This window comes from Pinus tabuliformis, chromosome X (assembly GCF_031772625.1).
Source record: "Pinus tabuliformis cultivar Carrire ecotype Pingquan chromosome X, CPIR1, whole genome shotgun sequence".
NCBI lineage: Eukaryota > Viridiplantae > Streptophyta > Pinopsida > Pinales > Pinaceae > Pinus > Pinus tabuliformis.
The window spans coordinates 1,586,000,339-1,586,005,596 of record NC_142308.1 but is presented as its reverse complement, the minus strand read 5'-3'; positions in this window follow the sequence as shown (position 1 = coordinate 1,586,005,596).

Below are 5,258 nucleotides of genomic sequence, written 5' to 3'. Positions count from 1 at the left end.
AGAGCCTCCGCTCTGTTGTTTGTTTCATGCCCCAGACCCCAAGCAAAGCGTAGCTTTGTTGAGCCACCTGGGCTTAAGATAACTCCACCGCCACCCGCCTTTCCTAGGTTGCCTTTAGAGGCCCCATTGAAGAAAAGGCAATGGTCATCCAAAGCAGATCTCCATTTGATGAATTCCTGTTCTTCCATACGAATTTCCTAGTGAGAAGAGGCTTTAGCAGGAGGAATGAGTCTATTCTGATGATTAGGAACAAGCTCTTTTAACCATTGATCTTCCTCGTTGTCTAGAGTCATGCCATTTCTTATGGTGGGTTTGATTTCTAAAGTCTCCCCAAACAGGGCTTTGATCTTAGTGATGATTCTGACTGGGTTGCAACGCTCCTCCCTAAAAATTCTATTGTTCCTCTCCAGCCATAGTTTCCAGCATGTGAATTTGGGAATCCACATCCAGGCAGGCTTGAGAAGGTTTTTTTTTGAGAGGCAGAACGGGGATAAGTTGGCCCAATTTTGAAAAAGGTCCTGAATATTTCTTGGAAGCTCCATATTGTCAGGTCCTAACATCAGGACACCCCTCCAAACTTCTTGAGCAAAGGAGCATAATAAGAACAAGTGGTTAGCCGTTTCTTCATCCAAAACACAGAGGGAGCATCTAGAGGGACCTGCCATTCCACGCTTCCTCAGGTTGTCTCTAGTGAGGATACTTTTATGCACCATAGTCCAACAAAACAAGTCAATTTTGGGGAGAGCAGGAAAAGACTAGATAAATTTCCATTGAGTTGGCTTTGGGGGGATGCTAGGGAAATCCATCAAACTTGTGTAACCTTCTACAGCTGAGTAAGAGCCTGAAAGATAACCCCACCCTCTTTTGTCTTTAGAAGAGGCCTATAAGGGAGATTTTCCTTGGAGCAGATCCATCAATAACTTGGCTTCACCATCCAGCCAATGAGGGACCTCCCCTAAATTCCAACCATCCCATAGACTTTCTGCATCATTTGTCCAAATGGAGATGTCCCAAAGGGTTTCCAGATTACTGGCCTGAAGCCAAAATCTGATATTTTCCAGATCTGCCATCTGATTTAGGCGCTGATCTCCAAAAATCGAGTCTTCCCATATTTTTATTTTTTTCCCATTACCTGGGATCCAATAAAGCTTATGACTGAAATGTTTCATAGCTGTGAGACAGAGTTTGAAAACTGGGGATCCTTTGGATATTCTAGGAGGCTGGTCCAAACACCTCAAACGCTGCCCATGAAAGTATTTTTTCCACAGAACTCTCTTGCTCCAACTAGGAATCCCAGAGACAATGTTCCAAAGGAGCTTGGAGCCCAGAGCAAGATTTTGAGCTGCCAGATCCCGCATTTGAAGACCTCCTTCCAAGAATGGCTTCTTAATTGTGTCCCAATTTACTAAATGGAGCCTTCTTTCGTTATTTTTCCCTCCCTCCCATAGAAATCTTCTAAGGAGACCGTCCACTTTACTGATAAAGGTTTTAGGAGCTAGAAGAATGGAATTCTGATAAACCGGGAGACTTATGAGAACAGATTTCATTAGGATTACCTTCCCAGCATTATTCAACCATGAGGCTCCCCAAGCTTGTATTATGAGTTTTAGCTTGTCTAGCAGGGGCATCCAGTGAGCTACCTTAGGATTTGATTTGAAGATTGGGATCCCAAGATACTTAAATGACTCCCAGGTCAAGGTTCTTTCCATTTCTAAAAGCCTTGCTATGTCTGTCAAATCCTTGGTCGAGCAGTTCCAGCCATAGATCATGCTTTTTAGATAGTTAATCTTGCTGCCTGAAACCTCCCTATAAATGTCCAGCTCTTTCTTGAAGGTTCTAGCAGAATTTATGCTAGCTCCTCCTAGTAACAAAGTATCATCAGCAAACTGGGCATGATTTATGTCTTTAACATTTTGAGCCATTCTCAGGCCTGGCAGAGTTTGGATCTATTGACAATAGTCTAGCTGGAAGCTGAGCACAGAAGCTTGAATGGCGTAAAGAAGCGGGGACAAAGGGAAACCTTGTCTTAGCCCCCTTGAGGCCTGGAAGAATTCTGTTGAACGACCATTAACCAGAGGCGCTATCCAAGGGGAGGCAATGCAGGATTTCACCCAAGTTATGAGAGCTTTTGAGAAGCCAAATTTCCCCATCACAGAGAATAGGAAATCATGTTTCACCCTGTCAAGGGCATTTTTCAAATCTAGCTTAATCACCATGCCTTTCTCTTTTCGGTGATAGCTTGAATGAATTGCTTCTTGCACCAGCACAATATTGTCAAGAATCTTTCTCCCTTTTATGAATCCTCCTTGGTTTTCATGGATGACGACCGGTAGGATTTTCTTAAGACGGTTGGCTATTATTTTTGTAATCAGCCTATAACTTGTATTACACAAATAGATGGGCCTGAATCTTCTAAAATCGATGGCGCCTTTGTCTTTCGGAATCAATGCAAGGAAGGCCGAGTTGGTGCTGCTTCCAATCTTGGTACAGGTTTGAGATTTACGGATCATTCTTAGAAGGTCTTTTTTAATTGTAGGCCACCAAGTCAGATAGAACTTTGCTGTAAACCCATCAGCGCCCGAGACTTTACCCGGATCCATGCAATCCAGAGCATTTTTAATCTCATTCATACTGATTGGAGCAGTCAGCATGATATTGTCGGAATCTTGGACACAGTGAGGAATAAGATCAATCAGATAGGCTTGAGAATCAATAGGAGGGTCTTCCGGGGCAGAATAAAGATCTTTGAAGAAGGAGTGGGCTGCTCGCTTTATGCCATCAGAATCTTTAACCATAGTGTTTTGATAGTGAATTTCATTTACTATTTTGAAGTGCTTGCGTGCTTCATCTTGCTTATGGAAGTAGCTTGTATTTTTGTCTCCGGCCTGTAACCAAAGATTTCTGGACTTCTGTCTCCAGAACTCTTCTTCATCCCTACTTGCTCTATGGAGATCTTTTTGCAGCTCTACTTCTTTTTGAAGAAGGATTTGCGTTACATCATAGTTCTCCATTTTTAATTGGTGGCCTGCTAAGCTGTCATGCATCTCCTTTCTTTTGGCGGTGGGCATTTTCAACCTTTTAGCCCACTCCTTGAGCTCCCTTTTAAGTCTCCTCATTTTTTCTTCCCACACAAAGAAAGGGGATCCTTGAACTTGCCGGTTCCAGGCCTCGGTGACCACCTCTTGGAATCCATCTTGATGAATCCAAAGAGTACTGAATCTAAAGGGAATGGGGCCAAGGTTTCCATCCAAGGAGAGCTCAAGCAGAATGGGTTTATGGCCAGAGGCATAGTTCGGCAGAATTTTAGAGGTGGCCATTAGACCACAAGTCAAGAAGGAGGATTGGACAAGAAATCTGTCTAGACGAGCAGCAATGTGGCTTGGGCCTAACCTTTTGTTTGACCAGGTGAATTTCCAAGATGTGGGCTTGATATCCTCCAAATCCCAATCTAGAATGAGGTCTTCAACCCATTCTCTAGCTGGGTCCTTGACCAGCGAGCCCCCCTTTTTCTCTTCTACAGCTAGCGTAACATTCAAATCACCTACAATAATAATATTTTCTAGATTGTGCAAGAAAAGATAGGACTGGAGCGAGTCCCAACAATTTTTTTTCTCAGAGGGTAAAACCGGAGCATAAAGATTGAACATACTTACTTGGTGGCTAGATTCTTTATGGAGGAGCTTAGTGAGTAGCCAATGGTGGCAACGTTCTTCATGAATCAAATCATATTTGGAGCTGTCCCAAAAGGAGGCAATCCCTCCAGTGGCGCCTTTGGTACTGACTGCTCTCCCTTGGCCTTTATGCCAGAAAACTTTGCTTGCTTGGAGAAGTAGAAGGTCCTCCAGTTTTGTCTCCTGGATGAGAAGGATTTCAGGCGAGTACATCCTCACAATGTCTTTCAGAGCTTCTTCTTTCAACTTGCTGTCTAATCCTCTGCAATTTCAGGAGACGTATTTCATTATTTACTATCTTGGGAGGTTGTGGCTCCTTTTGGAGCCTTACCATGCTTGCGCCTAGATCTGGTGTTCATCATTCCTTTGAGAGTTTTCTGAGAACCTTGGAGAACATCCAGATAAGTTTTCTCCTCTCTCTGTTTCTTCTTGGACATTTGACCCCTGGCTGACTTGATAGGAGTGACTTGTGAGCTGTCTGAATCTGAGACTCCATCTTCTAAATCTCCCTCAGAATCGAAGCCCTTATTGATGTGCTTCTCGTTTTCTTCTTTTTCCCCTAGTTCGTCCTCTGATGGAGGAAGAGATGACTTTGGTTCAACTTCTTTCACTTTCTTCAATGGGCCTTCTGGTTCCTCTTGGATCCCAATGGCATCTGTCTTCTCCCCAGAGGAAGAACCCTCTTTAGGAACTTCTTTGGCTTTTGGTTTGGGTTGGGGCTTCACTAATGGCCCTGAATTTTTCTTCTCAGTTAGTTTTGGGATTGCTTTGCCCTTTTTTATTTCTTTCCATCCTTCTTCATCAACTTTGTCCCCGGTTGGAGCTTTTGGGAAATTTCTTTGGAAGGGTCCATGTTCGTGACAGGTTCTAAATTTGAACAACAATTGCTCGTAATCCAGTTTTTGATAGTGATGCCATTCTCCGATTGCAAGTTTTACTGCTTCGAGCAGTCCAGCTTCCAGGTCAACTTCCACATAGATTCTTGTGCAGGTATATTGGCCCTTGTTATCTGCTTCATCAATGAAACAGCCGAGACCATTTCCAATCTTCTGCAAGGTGTGATAGCTCCAGCAATGGATCAGAAGATTGGGTAGCCGGACCCAGACTGGGACCTCTTTAGGGGAATCGATTGAGGGATCGAATTCGGGGGTCCACTTATTAAGATACAGACCCTGATTTCCCATAAAATATAGACCGTTTCTTAAAACCAAATCTCGATCTTCTTTGGAGGTGAACTCGAAAATGAAATACCCTCTTCCGACAGCATAGCAGATCACATTGCTTTCCAGCTGGGACCTCCAGTTGCATTAGATCCAGTCATCTGTTGTTTTTGTTGATGGCCAGCGTCCCATAAATTGTCCTACCAACCCTCTGTTAGACAGGGCTAGGGCGATTTTTATCGGTTGGTCTTCTGGCAAGGTGATTTTAGGTATTTCCTCCAGTTTTTTGATGAATTTCGGGACTTCTGGAGTCAAACGTTTCTTCTCTTTCTGTGAATGCAATCTTCTAAAAGCTTCTTCTGAAGAGATAGGTGGGGTGGGAGAAGGCTCCCCACCCCTGGCGCACTCATGGCAACAGCTATGCTCC